Source organism: Carassius auratus, chromosome 41 (genome assembly GCF_003368295.1).
Source record: "Carassius auratus strain Wakin chromosome 41, ASM336829v1, whole genome shotgun sequence".
NCBI lineage: Eukaryota > Metazoa > Chordata > Actinopteri > Cypriniformes > Cyprinidae > Carassius > Carassius auratus.
Window position 1 is genome coordinate 24,112,197 of NC_039283.1, and position 23,654 is coordinate 24,135,850.

Sequence of the window (23,654 nt, forward strand, 5' to 3'; positions counted from 1 at the left end):
TAGTTACTAAAATGAAAACATTCTCAGCATCACATGGAACCTTATATTAGCTAAATAATTCTTCCTTGGCATTATGCTGTAAATTCTTTATTTAACCTTTTTTTTTGCAATTCTGAGCAGGATCTCTGTATCCTAAGGAGGTGCACAGACAGAGCCAGCGGGCCTTATCGTGCCTATCATCTTTAAAAGCAGGAACTGTCTGAGCTCGACCTTCAGTTGATCTGGAGCTGATAGATGGATGGGACTGACTGGAGATAAGAGTCTCTGCTCTTCATTTCCCAGGGCGATGGGAGTGTTACCTCCTCCTGGAGTCATGCAGATGTTTCGGGCCAGGGCAGGATAAAGCCAAAGGTAAGAGAGGGGCTGGGATTTGTGTGGCAGTTCATTGCAATCGGCTTAGAGAAAAAGAAAGTTCTTATGGTCTCTGAAGCTTCTGACTGTGCTGTGCAGATAGCAGTGGGTGACAGGAGCACTCATTGATTATCTGTCCCAGAGCCCCTCTGAGAGACATTCTCTTCCTCCGGCCGATAGCAGAGACTACAGCTAATTGACCTCAGAGCGTCCGTGCTCTTAACGAAAGGACAGGTCGCAAGAATGCTTGGTGCTCAGCATTGTGCAAATACACAATGGAAAAATAATTGATTTTTGCTTCAGTTGCATTTTTAAATAAAAGCATTACGTGCACTTGTTCTACTTATTTATTTTTAGCAGCTGAATGACTCTTTCAGTCCAGTGAAGAATACTTTTTGCAACATGTGTATCTATATATAGCTACACATCTATTTATAATTTAGATTATGCAAAAATATGCAATTAGTGGATGCAGATATATGTTATATAATATATAAGCATGTAATCCTGTATATTTAAAGAATAAAAATAATATTATGTAAATATATATTTATAATATTTATATATTTATATATTATTTCTTCATATATATATATATATATATATATATATATATATATATATATATATATATATATATATATACATATATATGTTTTGAGCCAGATAAATACTTCTAACCATAACAGTGAAGGTACATATGCATCGATTCATGCATATTATTTATATGTTAAATGATAAATTTAAAATAAAAAAATATTTTTTCAATTATATGTAATTAACTTTAAAAAATATATATAATTTGTATATTTACATAATATAAATTGTATTATTTAAAATATATAAATAATTGTTTTGAGCCAGATAAATATTTTTGATATGAATTGATTTATGTATATTATTTATCATCTAAATGTGGAATATAATACATTAAAATTCATAAATAATTATATGCAAATACATTTAAAAATATGTAAGTAATGACTATTTACATGATGTAAATCATATTATTTAAATTATATGAATAAATACATATTTGCACAATTGGTATGAGCCAGATAAATACTTAAAAACAAACTTTCTAAATGGTTCAATGAAGGGACATATGCATTGATTCATGCATAGTATTCATAAGCTAAATGGGGAATATTTAACATTAAAATTATTTAAAAAAATGATATGAGTTTAAATTTAAATTAGTTTTTGAGCTAAATAAATATATATTTTTTAAATTATATCGGTAAGGGAGTATACTTTCATATCGTTCATAACCTTAATGAGGAATATGATAATCAGCATATGATGGTTTCCAAATAATCATCATTAATATTTCGTTTGATCTTCACTTGGTTTGCCAGACCCATAAGAAGGGCCCAAAAATGTCTGTTTTTAACAGGCTGTTATTGGATCACTATAAAAGGAGCTGTAGAGAAGATAAACAGCAAAGACAAAAGAAGAAGTTTCTTTCCGAACTCTTTCCAGGAAGGTATGCACATGTGAGATCATTTGTTTCCATCTCTGGAATATTTCCTCTGTAACTGTCCTATTCCCACTTTGCCACCTAAAAAAGTTACCTCTTAAGCTATAAACAGTCTCAAACTTATAATGATAGGTAAAAAATTGATGGACTGAGTGCACTGTAAGTCGCGTTGGATAAAAGCGTCTGCTAAATGCATACATTTAATTAAACATTTTTTTTTTTTTTTTTTTAATTTTAATTTAATTTCAAACACTCTCTTAACTTGGAGGGACATTGTCCAGGATAGCTTTAACTTTTATTCTATCAGTCTATCAATTCACATCTTGGGATGTGTGTTTGGTGTGTTTGTTAGAAACAATTCAATCAATATATATATTTTTTTACTTAAAACCAAATTGCTTCTGACTAAAATATGAGTTGCATGAAAAAATTTTCCAATCTGAATCAGGATAGAAATATTACAAGTAAAAACAGGTAAAAACAGTTCTAAACAAATGCATCAGTGGACTTTGACGTGAGAGAACAACAGGGGATCTACTTTTTTCCCTGGAGGACTAGTTATTATGGATCATGACCATGAAGTGATGGTTTAAAGTTGAAGCGACATGGATTTGTTTCTTACAAACACGTAGCTTTTCACTTCACAAGACGTAAACTGATGGACTGGAGTGGTGTGGATTATTGTGATGTTTTTATCAGCTGTTTGTACTCTCATTCTGACGGCACCCATTCACTGCAGAGCATCCATTGCTGAGCAAATGATGCAATGTTACATTTCTCCACGAAAAAACAAAATCATCTACATATTGTGAGTTCATTTTACATTTTTGGGTGAACTTTTCCTTTAAGAGTGTAGGAGCAACATCTGAGATGAAGTTCATACTAGAATGAAACCTAAACGAGAACCCCATTAAGTCTCATGAACTATGAAAGAGCAACTTCTAAGCAATCAGATTTTGGTCCGGGCAACCCTGAGGCTGCATTTTCCTCATGTTTCATTCACACAGGCTGGTGTTTACCGAAGCAATTCAGGTTAAGTGCTTCTGTTGAAGGGCACAGCTGCTGTATTCCCACCTGGGAAAAGAGGTAATGCAATCATGATCTCCTTGCCAAACTATAGATGCGAAATGAGCTATATGCTATCGCTAAGCAGCGTGCACTGAAAGCCGCTGTTGGAAAAGCCAGAGCAGAGAAGTGGCTTTATATACCTCCTGCCCCGGTAGTGCTGAAGAGTGGAGATAATTACATATTGATAGGCGAGCCATAATTAATGATGATGAGCTTAGCGGCAATGCTATCTGCACAGGATCCCATCCAAATGCAAGGTGTGATTATACCAAAGGTCAGCCAGCTATTTGTCAGGCTTGAATCTGTGGTACAGTTTGATTCGGTAACTCGACTGAAAAGAAGCGGCACGTCAGTTGTTCAATAGTTTACCTTGCAAGATGATGTCAGGTGTGGTATTGATTTCAGAAATCAATGTATTTGTTATTGTGGAAGAGGTTTTGAGTAGCTCCAGTTGGCCTGATCAGTTAAGATACTTTTGCTTGGTTTGACCTTGTTTCTTCTTTTTGTACTTTATTGTGCTGTCCAGTTGAATACTGTTCTTATTTCATTCTGTTTACATTCTAGTCTATAAATAATAATAAAAAACAGCAACACTATTTTAATATTGTAACATTTCTAAACTATATCTAAAAATGCAATTTAAAAACATGCTGAGACTATCACCTTAATTATCAATTTTACCCGCCATCAAAAGAAAAAGAAGTGATAGACACTATTTTTAATGTCAGTTTTGCCTATAGACTTAGGTTAGGGTTAGTGTTTTCATGTTGCATTAAAGAGTCAAAAGTAGCCTATTTAAATGAAATAAATGAGTTATCTTTCTCTTATGTTGAGAGTCTGATTAATTATACTGAATCACTTCATCCCAAACAGTTCCATCTCACATGTTGCACTGGTGAATTAAATAAATTGTTGGTGCATCACTTTATCCTAAATGATTCTCCTGGTCCTGGGGACCCACTTATTTAACACACCTGATTCAAATCATCTCATTAGGAGAGAGATCCATGAACTGAACTAAAAGAAATGTTTTGACTGATGCAACGTGAAGACAGATTGTACAGAGGACTCGTCTGGTTCTCGTGGTCTTCACAGGGGATCTGTCTCCAGGTTTCGTTTTGATATGTCTGGGCTGGTGTGTATCAGGTAATGTGTGTGTTTGTGGGCCGTGGGGGACAGGGCTTTGTGAGAGTGATGGTCCGTGTCTACAGGACCGCAGTGAGGACCGTGTCACTGTGACTGATGGTGGGAGCTCTGAGATGGGCTGTGTTGGCGGTAGTGGAGCGTGTAATGAACGCTAACTCACTCCCTGCAGTTTCCTCTTTCTTCACCTCCCTGTACAGTTCTCCTGGGCCAGGTACAGCCGCTGAATGCACAAACTGTGATATATACGACTGCTGCTCATCCAATCAGAGTTTAAGTTAACAACTGGAAATTTTCTAATATTAATTTGACTGTTTTTGGGTCAAAGTTGAGGCATCACATTAATATACATAAAAAGCATATTAAATGCAAGTAAAGTTTCAACTGTAAAACAAGACGCAGTTCCATCGCCATTCAGTGAAACGGATATATTTATCTAAAAATTAAACCATACTTATTCGGAGCTGTACATATTAACTTCTATAAGAAAAAGTTATAATACTAAAGTGTATTGTATTTTAAATTATTAAAAACTTGCTGTTGACAAATGGGTAACACCTAATGGTTTGAAGGATGGTGGTAAAGATTGGTACTGATTTAAAATAATATTTTTTTTTTTGGGTGGGTATTATTTTTAGTTAAAAAAATAAAATATAAAAATGAATAATTCTAAAGCAGCATTTTATTTTAATACCGCCAATTATTTTAATAAATAACAACCCATGGCATGCAGGTAAACAAATAAAATGTTTTTATTGCATTTTATTTTACATTTTTAAGTGATTTCATTAATTTGGGAACCTCCGTTAGTTTTTTGTTTTATTAATGAAAATTTATATTTTAATCAAGGAAGCATTCATATGATCAAAACTGACAGTAATTTATAATGTTACAAAAAAAATTCAAATAAATGCACTTTTGAACTTTCTATTTATCAAAGAATCCTTTAACTTTGTATCATGGTTTTCACAAAAATATTAAGCAGAACAAATGCAAATCAACACATTGGAATGATTTTTAAAGGATCATGGCGTCATCCCTTTGTTTTCTAAGTTATGTCTGTTAAATATTTTTAAATAAGCAGTTATAAAATCTAAGTTTTTATGCAAATATTTTCATTGTTGATGGACCAGGTATCCTTCACCATAACTTTTTTTTTATTTTATTTTTTTTGCACATTGTCAATCTGTAATGGTGGAATCGTCAATTTTGAAAACAAAACAAACTCTGACTGGTCACATGTCAATCAAGTCTCTTCCTGGCTGGATCTCAGACTGAATATGTAGTCAGCATTGCTAGTCAAAGGTCTTCCTACATATCACTACTTCTTCAACATCTCTTTTTTTCCTCAGCCTTTCTCTTTTAGTGTGATCTTGTGACCAGATCTGTGGGGGGCTCACTGTGACTCTTCCATGCTGCTGGTTATCAGCTGTGAGGAGTCCCAGATGGCTCCTATATGATTGAACACACCTTTAACATACATGTGATTGATCCCTTCCCTGCTTGACTGGTGATTTCAGCAAGTAAAACATGTTCCTGGAACAACATTCCAATCAACCAATCAGAATTCAGATAACTTTTCAGAAAATATCTGTTTTAGGCTTCCAACCAGAGTCGGGTGCTTCTACACCCACATCATACCCTCTTCTATATGCATATCTACTCAGTATGTTCTTGCTCTTAATAATGCACACACACATTGTTTATAGGCTGGAACTTTTCATACGCGTCCTTGCTGCATTGACAGGTGTGTGTGATGAATAGTCGAGCGCTTGTCATTACCTGCAGTGTGCGTTCTGTTCTCCAAGCACATGTTTTAAATACAGCTTGTGTCAAGTCGAAAGGTTCCTCCATTCATCTGCAGACACTGGTGAAGTGCTGCATGGGGAAGAAATTGTGCAAAAGAAGCAGATATCGCATTATGAGTTCCAAAATATATGACGTGGCACGCGCAGCAGGAAATAGGGGGTCCTGCACAGTTTGAGGGAGTAACTTAATTAAAAGATAACTTGAATACATTTTTTTCTGTAGCTTTACAGTAGCTCAGACTTTAAAAAAAAAAAAAAAAAAATGCATTTTCCAAATTATTTTTTTTTTTAGACCGCAGCAAAGTAATAATCAAACACACTTTTACATGAATTTAAAATGGCAACAATAATATAATATACACAGTTGTAATTTATATTATTTCATTTATAATCTATGTTAGGATTGTTATAGTTAACATGTTAGCACAAATTACCACATTACCACAATTTTTTTTTTTATTAATAAATTTTTTAATTTGTGTGGTTGATAGAGGAGTTCATTTATTTGTCTTACTTGTGCCATAACAAGTAAGTGCATTAATGTTATTTTTAAAAATAATTTATTGCATGTAAAGTGAAAATGTTAAGTAATATACATATGAAAATGTGTTGATGTGAACTAAAACCATAAAAGTTAATTTTTTTTCTTTAAATTAAATAACGCTGAAATAAAGTATAGATAAACTTGAACGTTTTATAATTTCTTTTTGCCTTTGCATAAATAATCAAACAAACATACTATAACCTAAAATAATAAAAATGCATAAAATACGAAAGTGCATAAATTACTAAAACTTATACAAATATAATATAAAAATGTATCTGATTTAAATACAATACATATAAATAATACTAAAATATCATGATCGGTAAAAATTGATAGCCTGAATGGATGTTAAGTCGCTTTGGATTAAAAGCGTCTGCTAAATGCATATTTATTTATTTTTAATTTATATCCCTTTTAATGTAGTTGCTTTTTATTTGTTTTTACTGTCGTTTTACTACTACTTTTTTGATTGTAGTTTGAGCGGCTTAAATATAAAGTTCCCAAAAGCTTCCCCAACACTGGTTCTGGAAACACTTTTTATTTTATTTTAATCCTTTCGGGGAATGACAGGCATCATACCTGGATAATAGGTCACTGCAGGTTCTCATTCAGAGGAGCATGGGCTCATTGTTTTAAAATGGAAAAATGAGCAATGGTGCAATTTAAAAGTTTTCATGCATATGGAGATGATAAACATCTGGAGTCTGTGTTTGTTCTACAGCTCCGCCAGCTTGTTCTTAATGTGTATATATTAATGTCAGTTGGTTTAACACGTGGCTCTTGAAAGTGACTGATGAATTCATGTGAGCTCTAAACAGACCAGAGCTCTGTCAGGCTCTGCTGTTGTGGTTAGTTAAGATGATTGTGGGGTTTGAGCTTTCCCAGTGGACTCATGCTGAGTTTTCAGAGGTTTGCTTGTGTTTTACATGCGGTCTAACCAGGTGTGATTTGATAAATGGTGACAGTCGTAAAATGAATCTCTTCTGTGTTGATGTGAGTTTTTCTTCTAACCATCTAGGACAAGTTTGTAAGTCACTATTTATAGCCCCGCCCACAATGAGATCTCATTGGTCCAAAATATAGCTTGGGGTTAATTTGCTTATTTCCAGAATATTTCTGGATAATATGAAAACTAGTATGACAAGCATGACACAAAGTCTTAATGTACTGTGGCAAGCACAAAAAAAAAACAAACAAAAAAAACTTCTGTTTATTTTCTTATTTTTTTTCTTTCTGTGTGGATTGTTTGATTTGCAAATATGTTTGACTAAGTTTTCTTGTGCCAAATAAAATATGCTTATTATGTAAACCTGTTTTTTTTTTTTTTTTTTTTTTCTGAAATTCATCTTTATTTTTCCAAAATTGTTATTTTCTTGTTTTCTGTAGAAGTGGTTAAATTAAATTCAAGTAATCAAAAAGCATGTTTTATTATTTTTTAATCATGAGAACTATAAAATTTAACAAGTTTAAAAAAAGCCTTATTAAATCCATTTGATATTTTCCTCAGTTCGTTTTTACCTTTTTCCAAATGATTTCATTAAATTAATGAATAAAATACAGCAATACAAGTTTTTTTTTTTTTTTGACAATAACAGAGCCTTATTTATTATTATTATTGTTTGTTATTTCTGTGCTATTTCAATTGTCTATTTAAGTTTTTCTGACATTTTTGATAACATTTATTAGTATTAAAAACAGTTGTAATAAAATAAATGCATGAAACATTACAAATCTTTTAATCAAATGAAAATGTACTTTTTTTTTTTTTTTTTTTTTTTTTTTTTTTTTTTGCAAACAAATCCTGGATTAACTGGATTCCATGATGTCCATGTTTTGTACTACACAGAAATCATAAGGCCCTAATATTACACATCAGGTATCTTCTGATTGGCTGTGATTTGTTGTTCTTCAATTCCATTAAAGATCAAATCAATTCCTGGTCTACTCTGTATTTATTTATTTTTTTTATCTATTTGCTTGTTGAATTTTCTTTATTTACTCTGAAATGCATCCGATCATGGACATAATCAATTGTTTTACTTACATTTTGATGGCTGTATGTTTCTTGATCATTAGAGACTTTGTTTGAAAATGGTCTCAAAAGGAATGGTGTCCATTGCACATTGAAAGCTGGAGGTCTCATTTATTCAATATTACTGCATAATATGAAAAACCAGAATATAAAGAATAACACAGTCTCAATAACCATATAAGTGTAAATAAATAAATGTTTACTTTGTGAACATGAGCTGTTGATTACTTTATAAGCAAATACATCTGACTTTGTAGTCTTGTGCTGAATGTTTCTATGCTGGCAGCATTTTCAGTTATCATGCACTGTCCATTTCTGAATGTGATTTGAATTCAGAATGCAAAATTCAATGTGGAATTTATATGTAATGAAATGCAATCCAAATGGAATTTGAAAATCCAAAAGTCCAAAGAAACTAAACGTGTAGATTCTTATTTAAAAAATAAAATCTGAAAGAATTGTCTCCATCACATAGTGATGCAGGCAAACTTCTCATGTGATCATCTCCTCAGTATTAGCTCAGGGTGACGTTATTGCTTTGACAGAAAATCTCAGGGAGATCTTTAGACAAATGAGCGTTCTCTGCAGCTCCGCTCTGAAGTCCTCGATGAGATTAATGGGATCCCTTCAGGAGGGCTGAGAGCACCAGGATGACAGTATAATTGCTCCTCTTCGTTCCCGGTGCCTGGAGTAGACTCATAATATAATCGTATAAATATTATATGCACTGCATTATCTTTACGCATTTGATTGTCTTATTCAACATGTAGGAAATTAGATTGTGCTGCTTTTATTCATCCGGAGGGGTCATTCCTGTTCTCAAGTACTAGGTTTAAAACTTACTAATATGATTTTCATCTTCAAAAATTGTGAGATTAATATGTTAGCCAATATATTATTGGGACACAACCTACACTGACTTCATAACCTCATGAAACCAGAAGACGTTCACCATATTCCTCAATAGACCCTGTGGCTTGGCACACAGTCAGATCTTTTATTTAACTGGACGGTTTTTAATTTCAGAGGCGTTTAAACGAGCCTGAGTGTGGTATCGTGTACCTGAAGCTCAGTGTTGAGGGGTGAGCATCCATCAGCTGTGCACGGGACGGGAAACCTTTAGCTCACAGTTTCCATTGTTCTGGGAAGGTCAGGTGCAGCGGAGTGGAATGAGAACAGAATGAGATGACAAGGCTGAGAGATAACACACAATAGAGGGGAACCTGGGTCACGGCACGTTGTTTTACTGTATCTTTAACACTCAGGACAGGCTCATTTATGATATAGTGCCCACAGCAATAAAACTTACTGTAAAGAATATCCTTCTGTTGGGGAAAATTAGCCCCTCAAATGATCCTTTTAAATGTTGGAATAGCATGCACTTTTTGTGTATTGTCATGCTTACATGTTTTTGCTTGCCTTGATAACTGTTGTGTGTGTGTGTGTGTGTGTGTGTGTGTGTGTGTTTTATAATGTTATATCATGATGCCTATCATCTGTAGTCATGGTGACTGTTTGCAAAATGCATGCATTGCACTTGGAGTCACAAAAGAGCACGGTGCAGGCATGTGTTGATTTTAGCAGTCAAAAATCATCCCTTTTGGTCACAGAAAACCTAGAAAGTGAAAAGGGATTTAAAGATGAATAATAAAAAAGCAGCATTCTACTGTCGTTTCCAAACTTCCTACCATTGAAACCAGCCCTTCCAGGTTTTGGTGATCATGCAGTCAAACAAGTTTAATGAAAATGCCACCAATCCATTATTAATCAACATTCATTATTTGTGATAGCTTGATCTTATTTCTGCATAATATGAAAACCCAGTATAACAAGCATGACACAAAGTCTCAACATACTGCTGTAACCATAATGGCAAAATGGATAAAAAAATTGATACATTGATTTGAAAATGTTTTACTTTGTTGCCTTATGCCAGATATATATGTGCTTGCTGTATGTTTAGGTATAATGCACAGCCTGAATTTGTATATATGTATATGTGTATGTATGTATGTATGTATGTATTTTGTCATCTTTATTAAACCGATTAGAATTTGAAGAAGTAAACGGAATGCTAAATTGTAAGTGGAATTTAAATGTCAGGAATAAGAAAAAAAAAAGAAATTTGAATATTCAAAATTCCAAATAAATTACGACTGGAAGTGTACTACTTATTTTTTTTGTGTTCTAAGAATTGGAACGACATAATATTAATAACTGATTGATCTCTTTATTCAGCAAGTCAAATTCAACATCCTGTTTGTTTGTGGCCAACTGAAATTCACATACTATCATTGACACCCATTGATAGTTGTTGAACAAAATGGCACAAATGTCATTACTCTTTTTAAAATCAATGATAATCAGAAAATGTCCTGACATCATTTCATGACATCATTTTGGCAGCGTAAAGCAACACAGTGATTCTCACAAGTAATCTAGAGCAAGTTGAGGGTGTGCTAAAGAAAGCAGATCTACCTCATTCCTCTCCGTTTTCCCATGCAGAAGCTGCTCTTGCCTGATTGTTTTTTGGGGTTCCAGAAAAGAGGAAATTCAAGGTCTCAGGGCGAGTCAGTACAGTGAGAGCCTGGCCTTAATTCGAAAAGGATAATGGGAGGGAGTGCAGAGCTGGAGGCTGAGAAGGCAAAGATTTGCACTGGGATCAAAGGGTAGATGAAGGATGACAAATATCCGAGAGCCAAAGACTGCTGGAATTCCATCGAACCCTCAGGAGACAGGAGCAGAGGGGGCCAATCTATTTGTCTTCCATGTTTGCAACGCTTTTGTCACCAATATGTTTTGCCAAAGGAAAAACAAAACCAAAATCTTGGAAATACAAAACAGGTGGAGTTTACTTTCTTAAAAAAGCCTAACAGTCTGTTAAAGTGTAGCACGGATCTGGTGTGGTAATTATCGTCTCATCTTCCCAGCATTCACAATCAACAGCCCGGCGTATTCCAGCGAGGCAAATCTGCATATTTATTCGCTAATTTCCTCTCTCTGTTGACTATTGTTCACTTGTTGACGACCAACAGAAGCTATGCTCAGTTCTCGGAGTGGCCCAAAAAACAGGAAACCGAGTCTCTAGGCTTCTCCTGATATCAAACATGCATTCTCCCCTCGGCTTTGGGAAGGCATCCCAGCTCCCTCGCTGCAGGACTCCTGATGGTTCACACACTTCATCCATCCAAGCCTGGGTGGGTTTTATGAGAGAATTCATTGTGCTTGGAGCGCTGGAGGACCCAGGCTTTGGATAACGACAGACCTCTTTGAAGACGTGCCAGAAATGTGAGAGCCAGTGACGAACTTTTGTTAGAAGAGCATTTACTTAGACGAATGACATTTTGGATGGGATTAGGAATATGGAATTGATTATTGGGCTTGCTTGTTTGTTTAATATGGGCCTTGTCGAGTGGTTTGCAGTATTAACCGAATACTGCTGCCTGATTTGCGTTTCCCATCATATTCATGTGACTAAAAGTGCTGGATATGAAGGGAACAGTATGTCTTTTCTCTAGGGGCAAATTTAAACAAAGGGTCCTGAGGAAATTGCATTGAGCTCTGGATTTTGGTGCTCATAAAGAGTTATTGTAGTATTTTCTTCAGAGTCTTTGTCAAAGCGTTGACATTGTGCCCCACTATATGTACTGTTGGAAAAGAAAGCCTAATTTCAGCCAACATCTTAAACAAGTCCATATGAACAAAAGACATCTGGTCTGATGGAACCCGTGTTTTCCATGAATTTCCCCTCTTGCTTATTTTATTTGAATTTAAGACATTGCTTGAGCCATAGTTTGCAGAAATATATTGCAAATATACGGTAGTTGTTGCCAAAACAAGCAGCGCCAAAATAAATGTTGCAATTCCTTTCCAATCTCATGACCTCTAGCAGGTCTCATTGCATGTTTAAAACTGGTCTTTGTTTGGCTCTCAAATGTCTGTTCGCTATTCTGGCGTTTTTCAAACTTTAATTGCATAATTGCCTTTAGTTGTTAGCGAACAAACGTTGAAAGGAATTCAGCAAGCCAGCCATCTCACCGCCTCAAAACCTAACATGGTCCTAAAACATTGTGTATTGAGTCGGTGAACTGCTCTCGATCTGAGAAAGAAATGTAATTTCGGGGACAGAGTTATGGATTTCACTGCGCTATTTCTTCAATATACGGCCCCAGCTGGCACGTCGGCAGTCCCGTTTTTGTTTGCAGTGCAAGTTCCTTTGATTTGACTTCTCGCTCCAAAAAAAAGAGAGAAAAAAAGACCACACTAGAGTTTTGTAGCTGTTGCAATATGGTCCCAGAAAACAACGAAGCAGCACTGTAACATGTTTATGGGTTGTAATTAGTTTTTGTGTTGATTTTTGAGTGACGATTCCATCAGCAATGTGCAACATTTGGTGTTTTATAATGATGCTGGGAATGGCAGGGTATTGATTGTGTTGTTCTCATATTAAGAAATAACTGCAGATATTATGTAATCAGCACATGGCATCTGTTATAGAACAAATGCAACATATTGAAATTAAGCTCTTTAGATCTGTAGACTGCAGAATTCCATGTGGTGCGACTTGGACATCATTTTTTCTTTTTCTTCTCATCTCATTAGAAATGTGCAGTATTCACACATTAGTTTCACACATTACTTGCTGGGGTGGAAAATTGGAAAATCCAGAAAAGACACCAGCCTAAGGTGATTTGCTGGTCTTAACTGGTTTACACTGGTCTTCCAGTGTGGTTTTTGAGCTCAAGAGTATTTGTTTAAATTTGTTCCAATTCATAACATTTTATTTTAGCTCATGTACACATCTGTTCAAAAGTTTGGGGTCAGCAAGAACTTAATGTCTTTATTCAGCAAGGAGTGTGTGTGTGTGAAACAAAGTGACTTTTTTATGCAGTTTTTTTTTTTTTTTTTTTTACTTTCTATTCATCAAAGAATCCTGACCAAAATGTATCAGTTTCCACATATGAAGCAGCACAACGTTTTTCAACAGCAGCAAATCAGAATATTAGAATGATTTCTGAAGATCATGTGACACTGAAGACTGGAGAGGAATGATGCTGAAAATTCAGCTGTGCATCACAGAAATAAATCATGCAGTATTTTAAAATAGAAAAGTTATTTTAAATTTTGACAATATTTCACAATATTAATGTTTGTACTATATATTTTAATAAAATTAATGCAGCGTTGGTGAGCGCAAGAAACATTGACATTTTCATACATTTGTGTAGATGAAGATGCAATATCAATATTTTGACAGCTACAGTGAAAAATGATAATTTTTAGTTCTTTAGAAATGTACAAATCCTTTGAGATTCATTTAATGCATGTTTAATCTGATTGTTTTTATGATAAATCTTTTACATTTTATGACTGCTTTTATCTAATTTTAGATTATAATGATTTCATCGTGTTCTGGGGACCACACACATACGAATCAGTAAATAAGTGAAACACGTTATATATGGACGCCAGACCAGCTTGACTATGGTAAACCAGTCTGATGGCTACTAAAAGCAGCAAACCACTTCATGCGGTTTTTACTGCAGGATTTACTTCTCACTTCCTCCTCTTCTTGCTTTTTCCACTTGAGCTTGTGTGAAGCACATGGGTAGTAAATATCCATCTGTTTATCTCCTTCAGCGATTGCTGTTTTGTCTGTATTTTTCTTCTTGTTTGTGCAGCATACAGATATTGTCAAAGGACTCTCTTATGAATAATGCCATTTCTTCAGGACACCCTTCTCAGCTTCACTTCACTCTAATGTGGCACAAGAAGAGGAGTTTTAAAATAATAGAGGGATACAGATGTCTGAGGGCTTCCATTTGGCTCGGATTCATTGTCTTTCCAATAGACTTTGATGGGTCTTACTGTGTTAAGAGGGCAGCACTCGGGCAGCGATTCCCAGACACTCAAGTCTCCAGCGCTTCCTGGATTTCACTTCTCCGCCTCTCCATCGATAGCATGACACTGCAGAAACTCAGTTTAAAATGTTGCAGTTCAGTGCAAGTTTATTTTGACACCGTACATCTAATTCTCTTTGCAGTTTCCACTTTTCTCTCTGTACTAGTTAAAGAAACAGTGCAACCAAAATTGTACATTTAAAAAACACACTATTTGAATAGACTGCTTTTACAGTGCATTTATGGTGTTTTGAGATTATGAAAAGAAATGCACGAATATCCTCCATTTGTGTCCCACAGAAGAAAGAAATGGGTTTGAAATTTAATGATGGTGAGTCGGTGATTACGATGGATGCCCATATTTCATTATCTTGAGTTTTCTGAGCAAGTTGAAAGATGCTTAGTGTAAATATTTTTTGTGTGTTAAATCATGTCAGCACTTTTTTATTCACCACCTCCTGTGAAAGAAGATCTTTAAGAAAAAAAGCACAACAAAACAACCTGTTTTCAATACTTACATGGGAGCCATGTTTCTTTGGCTCATTTATAACATTTTTGCATGCTTTTTGAGCTTGATTTGGTCACTATAAATTGTTGTCATGTGGAAAAGATATGCATTTAACTTCTCATGGCACTGCATAAGGGAAAGTAAATGACAAAATATTCATTTTTGGCTGTATTTTATCTTGAGTATTCTGAGGAAGCCCATAGATGCTTTATGTAAATAAACAAATGTGTTGCATAGTTTAATATTACTCTAGTGGTGGAAAATTAGTTTTGTGCTTTAAATCATTCCAACACTTCATGACTTTTTTTTTCTCCACCTCATAAGGAGATCTTGGTTAAAACAAATTTTGACTTGTTTTATTGTAAAGCAAATAGACTGCTGTTTTTGGGTCATTTTGGTGGTGGTTTTTGTTCTTTTTACTTGGTACCTATGAATTATTGCCATCTTGTTCTTTTGTATTCACAGAATAAAGAACAACATGGATTTGGCACAACATGATTATTTTGTCGTCACTCACCCTAATTTTTTGCCGTATTCCTTTTTTTTTTTTTTTTTTCGGAGTTCGGAGATGCTTTATGTGAATACATTTGGTGTGTTTTCTGAGTTTTACTATCAATTGTTGTCATGTTGAAGAGAGCTGCATGAAGTTTCTCCATTTATATCCTCCAAATAAAATGTGTCATGAATTTGGCACAACATGAGGGTGAAAAATGGTGACAAAATATTTATTTTAGGTCTTCTGAAGAAATTCTGAGATGTTTTGTGTAAATAAATACACATGTTCCATACTAATCTAAAGTTTAATATTAAAATGACACACTGTAGGCTTCTTCTTGAGCTTGTCGTGGTTGCTATGAATTGTTATCATGTGAAAAAAATACAGCATGCAGTTTTTCCTTATTTTATCCACACTCTAAGGAATGCACATGACATGAGGGCAATATTCCTTGTATTGTTTATCTTCTGAAGAAGCAGAGAGATGCTTTGTGTAAATAAATGTATGTTGTGCAGTCTAAAGTTTAATATTATTGTACTGATGGAAATTTCGTGCTTTAAATCAATGGTTCATGTATTTGTCGTATCAAATTACCTTCTGAGAAAACAGATCTAATAAAAAAAGTGACATTTTCGAAACTTCATAGCACAATATTATAGACTTACTGCTTTTGTGGTTCATTTATCTTGGTGTGTGTGCGCATCGTCACAAATTTTTGGCCTTGTTCGTTTTATTATAATTCTTCTGAAGTTCAGAGATGCTTTATGTGCATTCTTGCACATGTTGCTTAGTCTAAAGTTTATTAATACTCTACTGAAGGGAATTTTTGTTTTTGTGTTTTAAATCATGCAAACACTTCATTGTTTTTTTTTTTTTTCTCAAGCGTAGATCTCTCCACAATTAATTCTGGGAGAGAATATCTTTTGTGGTGATTAAAGGGTTAGTTTTTTTTTTTCTGGTGTTTTCAGAGTTTGATGTGGTCATTATGAATTGTTGTCATGTTGAAAGAGCTGCATGCAGTTTCTCCTTTTATATCCACACAATAAAGAACATCATGGATTTGGCATGGCATGAGGGTGAATAAACTGACACAATATTTATTTTTTGTCTGTATTCTTTTTATTATCATTCATTTGAGGAAGTCGAGAGATGCTGTGTGCAAATAAATACATGCTGCATAGTCTGAAGTTACATAGTTTGGTGCTTTAAATCATGCAAACGCTTCATCTCTTCTTTCTCCCTCTCGCTGTTCTCTCTCATTTTATTCTCACAATGCAAACAGGATTTATTCCTCTTGTAACGTGTGACTGTTTCCTAAAATTGAAGGGATGGGTTGTGTTTGTAGCATCACTCAGATTGAATCCGTGTGTGTCATCCTCTTCCCAGTGTCATCACTCAAGGCCTTTTCCATTCAGCTCTCTTGACTGGTAATTACAAGCGCTCATCTGTGTCTGCCTAATAAACATCTCGCTGGAATTCTTCAAGGACGCTCTTCCCCCCGCGCCCCTCCAAACACGATGACCATTTATCCCATGTCCCGTGTAACTCTCCTCCCTACATCCCATCTTCTCTGCGTTGGGATGCTAAGTGATACTGAGAAAGGTAAAAATTATGGTTTTGAGAAAATTGTTAACCTTTCTTTAAGTACTAGGAGAATAATTGATCCAATAATGTTATCTAATGATATTTTTTATCAACCACAAGTCATTTGTATATTGATTCATCAAAGTTTGACTCTGTGGCGCTTTTAAATCATTGATCTGTTTAACTGAGCTTTGAACACTGAATCAACTAATGGTGTGAGTTTAACCAGAATCACCAAATTTATAACCAAATAAACCAAAATTATGTATTTTTGTATAAAAACCAATCTTTTTTATGTATTTTAAAGAAATTCAAACAATAGCAATTTGTGGTTCTCTAACGTGTGATTAAAGCTATAGTGCCTCAGTGAAAGCGGTATGTGAAACATTCATCTCTTTATAGTTATAGCACAAAATAAACATGAATAAACATCAGATGGTATCGTGGAAAGACGCGGTTTTTCAATTTTAAGTCGGCCGACGTAAATCTACTCTACTGTGTCTGGTTTGTTTGTTGAACAAGACGCCATATTCTGCATTATGATTGGTCAGTTCACCTGTCAATCAAGCTCTAGACGAAGGGTCAATTGGAGGTTGTTGGATTTGTCTTATTTTATTTTTTTATTGTCTGGTGCTGCAGAAATGCTCTGTTGATTTGGAGTTGGACATGATTAGAGGAATCACTTCAGTGAACAAGTCAGGAATCGTTCTTACTAATTCAGTCGGAGATTCAGTCATTATATCTTAAGAAAGGCTGATGGCCAAAATGTTGGTTTAATAAAAAAATAAAAAAAGACTAAGAATCAGAGTTAAGTTCACTTAAATTGACTTGAGTTGCATCTTGATATTTAGCTGAGGATTTTTCTATTTCGATTAAATTGATTCAGTCTGAGAAGAGTGATTCCAAAAGGTAATTCAAGAATAGAATATTTGAATATAAGAATAGAATAAAAACCTGGCTATGCGTTCTGTACTAGACTATCTGAGACTTGTTATGGCACTTATATAAAACTTGTATACTGTTGTTGTTCTCTCTTTGGTCTGATTGCTTCTATTGTTCTCATTTGTAAGTCGCTTTGGTTAAAAGTGCTGCTAAATTATTAAATGTGAATGTGTTTTCAGCCTTATTTCAATTAATTATTGAATTATTTCTAATAGTTTTAGTTAACGAGTCACACTGGTTCAGACCGGCATGCACCTGGCACTGATCACTGGTGTATTTTAGTTCAGTGAAAATGTTAAAGGAACCTCGTTAACGGAAACAAAATGGTGTGAAAATCATTCAGTTCAAGTATTTTTCCTCAGCAAGAGACACTTTGGTTTCACAAACACAGGAAAACTTCTACAGACGTGTTTGATCTTTATCAAAGTCATCCTTCTGTAGCTGTGACAGTAGCTGGGGAAGGATAAGATCATCAATCTTGGCTTCAGTGGCTTCCTGCCGATTTATTGGGCTTTCAGTGTCAAAGGTTGATGATGTGCACATTCTTTCCTGACATTAATGGCTGTATGACAGCTGTTAGAAAACTGTAAATAACCTTGAGCTTTTGAGCGCCTTAGAGTTGAGCTAAATTTACTGACCTGAGGATATCCTGTGGAAGATCTTCGACACTGGAACGGCATCAAGAATTTTGAGACGGTCGCTGAAAAACATCATAAAGCCTAGTGGCGTAAAAGCAGTTTGGATTGTAATGATGTTTGATAGTGGAGCAAAATGTTGAGTGAGAACTAGAGCAGAATGATATGAAGTTACAGTATGCAACATTGTGAACATTGCACTATTTATCTGGCTGTTATGTGTCAGCGATTCCTTGTCTACTTTGTCTTGTTAAGAAAGCAGCATCTATGATTTAGAATTTAAGTGTTTCATGGAATTGATAAAAATGTATATGCAATTTTTGACAGCATGCATTTTTTTTGTTTTGATTTGCCATCACTTAATTTATTTTTATTTAAAGATTTTAATATATGAGTAGTCTGGGATAAATAAATGTCACCAAGACTGTATATATTTTGGTAAACAAAGTAAATACAGTAATATTGTGAAATATTATTTCAATCGAAAACAACTCTTTTCTACAGTATGTGAATATATTTTAAAATGTAATTCATTGATGCAAAACGAAATCCAGTCTTCGATGCATGATCAGTTCTATATTTTTATAGAAACCGTGATGCAGGGTCTTTTTCAGGATTTTTGATAAACCGATAGAAATAGAAAATATTTGGTACCATTATAATTGTCTTAACTGACACTTTTAATAATTTACTGCATCTTTGCAGAATAAAAGTATCAGTTTCTTTTGCTGGGGAAAAAAAATGGAATCACGTAGTGTATTAGTATATAATTAAATATAATTAATGATGGTCTCTTTTTAGATTACATTGTTACATCAATAGCTGGTGGCAAGTGAATCAGTCTTTCGGGGACTTATTGATTTGTTCATTGAATCATTCATTTAAGCAGTTTATTAAAAAACAGATTCGGGGACACAGCAATCATGTGCTGCTGGAAGAGGTGCAATGGTTATTTATACTGTAATACCTGCTGATGTGATGTTTCTTAAAAAAAAGACACAATAAATCCAATACTGATTGTGTAAACAATAGCATATTATGTAGGCGAATCACATTTTATTTAGATCTGATAATGTGATGGACACTGAATATTGAAGTATCGAGATATGTTTGAGCAGTTTCGTCATGCTCTAGGCATAAACACAGTTCAGATTGTAATGATGTTGTTAATGGAGAGAAAAGCTGAGAGAGTGCATAAATCCATTAGAGAGCTCAATATCAGGATCACGCTGCTCAACCAGGCCCATCGATGATCACCTTCTTCTACACAGCGTGTCTGAAATGAATTTGCACATGAATTGCAGTTTGAAGAGGCTGGTGCTTTAAGACTAATCAGAAGCACACAGGAATCACTTTATGAGCATGTATGCATACTTTTTCTCATCTGTGTGGTGTCTAAAACTCTGTGTGGTTCATGCTCACCCACAGGATTCAATTAATCCTTCTCTCTCGTGCTCCCAGGAAACTTGATTACAGACAATGTTTTAGTCCCTGTAGGAGTTTCGCACGGCTGTGTTATTTCCTGTGGCACAGACGTTATCATTGTCCCGACTCTCCAGTCGATATCTGCATCCCAAAGCCACCTTTGTCATTTTAATTTCGTCTCAGCTGACTCGGTTGCCTGTTGTATGTTTTCGGCTCATTTTAAACTTGTGTATATCAAATCCATATTGACCCGCCGTGCTGAAGGCTTAAGAAGCTCTGGCAGAAATCGATGGCCTCCACCGCAGAGATCGGCTTCATCTGTACTTTCCGATGCATCACTGCACGGCTCTGCTGATTCATGTTTACAAAAACTCACCCAGGGCCAAACCCCCAATTAACGTCCGATTGGCTAAACTGAAAGGAATGAGACTGCTGTGGGTTATAAATATGGAAAGAGAGAAACAAGAGCGTTTGGAACCAACTGAGATGATTGAATTTATTACATTGGTTTCTAATTCGATGTGCGTTACTGTCCATTCACTGTTCATTTTGAACTGAATATTTGCTGTCAGACTGTGTCAATTAGTAGAACAGTACAGACATTGGCTTTATTGTACACAAGCTTTGTTCAAAAGCATAGTGAACTGCCTATACCTACATTGTTTGGTAGGGCTGATGTGAAGGCTGAACCAGAAGGAAGCCAGCGTAATTATAATATAAGATAACTTCTATTGGCCAAATTCAAAGACCACTGCACAAAAATAAATAAAATAAAAAATAACCCACCAACAATGAAATCTAAAGTGAGTGTATAAAATATTCATTCTAATAAGTTAAGAATTGCCTTATTCACTCCAGTGAGTCATTAGAGAATTCGAACCAATGAGATTTGCTTATGAGTATGATTTATAATATATATATTCAATAGTTTTATGAATTGTTTTATTCAGTTCAGTTAGTCATGTGAAAATTCATAAAGATAAGACTTGTTTTTGTGTGATTTATTATATTACTGTTTTTGGTAAAATTGAAATGCATTTAGATTAAAAAAAATAAAATAGTAAAAAAAAAAAAAAAATTCCAATGTAGTATATAAATGCTTATTTATATTTATTCTCATAAGCTGATTTTAATTTATCCTTATCTGATAAGGATTGTTTTACTGTATTCAGTCCAGTGAGACTTTAAAGTATTTAAATGTATATGGCTTGCATTTTGAGCGAATTCAAAAAAAATATATATATTGAGAAAATATAATCCAAGATATAATATAAAGTTAATAATATATTGATTTAAATTAATTCTTATAAGCTGAGAATAATTTAATTGTCAGTAAAAACAAACTAAAGAGCTTGCATTTGAGCATGTTTTTAAGAAAAATATTGATTTTGAAAATTTTATGCAATCCAGTGAGTCATTGCAGAATTTAAAATGGACTAGGAAAAAACATATCTGTACAATATACATAAAATGAGAGAAATTATGAGTTATATTCGTTCTAAAAAATTGAGAATCATTTTTTTCAGTCAGTGAGTCATTAGAGTAATTCAGCTGGAAAAGTAAAGAGTATGATGCTTTTTTTTGAGTGAAATTAGACTAGTTTACTCAGTTTTTGTGTGTGCGGTGTATTATGCTAATGATGGATTCATTTTTTTCTATGAGCACATGATTGAATCCTGTTGATGCACAAATCCTTCTCTCAATACCTGTTTCTTTCTGCATACTTTCTCTGCAGATTTCAGGGGTAAAAATGCAGAATTCAGATGAATGGTTTAAAAGTGATGCAACAAGTACCAGCTGAAACTAACCCTGCTAACCACTGTATGCTTTCATGAGCCTCTCTTTGCAGTTAGTCTTGCCTTTCTGTGTGACTTTTTTACTTACATTATTTACAGGACATGTGCCAAAACTAAGCGGCTGTGTAAAAGTCCAGACTCGAACCGCAGATCTTCCACTGATAATTAACAGCACTTCTTCTGAAATATCTTTACATAAGGCTGCGCTGTTGCAGCAAGGCGCTTATTTCTTCCTGTTTGACATCAGATGTAGTATGTGAGTTGAAGTTCATGCCGGAGTGGAGATGTCAAGCCCACATAAGTATTTAATTATCAGCTGTTCAGCTGGGAAACGGTTCTGTAGGATTTGGCTACATTCGTCTTTTTCCTCCCATCCCAAGACTTCTCCATTAAAAGAAACTGTGTGTTCTTGCATAATGGGTGATGTGGCAGTTATAATTTGACTTAAAACTCAGTGACTCATTACTGATGTTCAGCATGTTTACTTACTATTTGATTGTATAAAAGGTATCATTTGTCTATGGTTATAATAAATAATTCTGTTTTAGTACAGAAATAGAAACATGACATTTTGACATTCTGAAGAATGTGAGTGGTACCTTTCTGTATCGATGCTAAAGAGTTCGGGGTTCAGTCATGCAGTCGCTAAAGTATTCAGAGTGTTTTTAGTGTATTTTGATACTGTATCTGGTTACATGGTTGCTAAAGTGGTTGCCCAGGTTATTAATATTCTAATTCCTGTAGGGCTCAAGTGCCAAGTCCTTGCTTTAATGTAAGTCCAGCTGCACACTACAAGACTTGCACCATCTGGCCGATGCTCTTCAAGTGTGCAATGCATGTGTTGCAAACGCCACATAAATTTCAAACAGTTTCAAAATCTGCCAAACAAGTTCGTTAGAGGAAAAGTTCACCCAAAAATAAAACAACTGCCAAAATCTTAGATGTAAATGAGTTTGTTCTGTTCTGATGGAGAAATCAAACTCATTTAAATCTTGAATGTAGTTTTTTTTTTTGTGTGTGAGTATTCCTCAAACAAAGAGACTGTGATTAGTTGTGTAAAGAGAAGACAAAACACTAAACTTTAATTTGTCTGTCCTGTAGTGTGACGTGGTTGAAAGGTACCTTTTCTTTTCCACGAGACAATTTAGTATTATTATTATTATTTTAAGTATCAGTTCTCTTAAACAAGTGCACAAGTTCTCGGTTATGTCCATAGTAATCGATTGCAATTTATCGTCTAAGGGTTGTTCAGAACAGTCTGAAACACATTTTGCGTTGTCATCTTGATGTTTGGCTGTTGTGTTTTGATTGGATTCAGCACAGCTGGTTAAATGTGGGTGATTTATCTGCAGTTGTGAAATGTTGAGACACTTTTGGTATTTAACACTCTGATAAGCTCTTCCGTGCAATTTATGCTGAAAGTGCAAATGCTTCTTTGAGCACCACGATATGAAACGCATGTCTGAGCCCCAATAAATAACAACCTTGTTTTCTCACAGCTTTACCTTCTCACACGCTGCAAAATCTTATTAAAAAAGGAGTGTATTAGAGAGTAACAGCACGAGGAGGACGACGAGCATCAGAGCGTGTTTCATCTCTGTTCTGTACGGGAGAAGTGGCGAAGTGATGCATACAGAAATGCGATCCATATCACAGTAGTTACCTCACTCAAAATCTGCTTTTAATAAAAGAGCATTATGGGTATCTCTGGACGAGTGACCTCAAGGATCAACACAATGATTTTCATGCATCGTTATCACAAGATTAACACTGAATACTGAAGAATCACACCGTGTTACACTGAGTTTATTGTTTGGAGTGTTTTCAGCCACTTCATCTTGCTGCCTCACTTACGAAATAGCCTCACTTTTATCCATCCATCCGTTGTCTGTCAATCTGTCTTGTTCTATCCATCCATCCTCCATTCTTGCTATCTATC

The 23,654-nt window shown here is 34.8% G+C and overlaps 1 protein-coding gene across 1 annotated transcript in view; it reads left to right on the forward strand.

Annotated features, from left to right (window-relative positions):
- The first annotated feature begins 238 nt into the window (after nt 1-238).
- Nucleotides 239-23,654, forward strand: part of LOC113059356 (zinc finger protein 385D-like) — an 81,056-nt gene continuing 57,640 nt past the window's right edge. The window contains exon 1 of the mRNA XM_026227811.1: nt 239-351. The gene's annotated coding sequence lies outside the window, so the exon portion shown is untranslated. The remainder of the gene's footprint in view (nt 352-23,654) is intronic.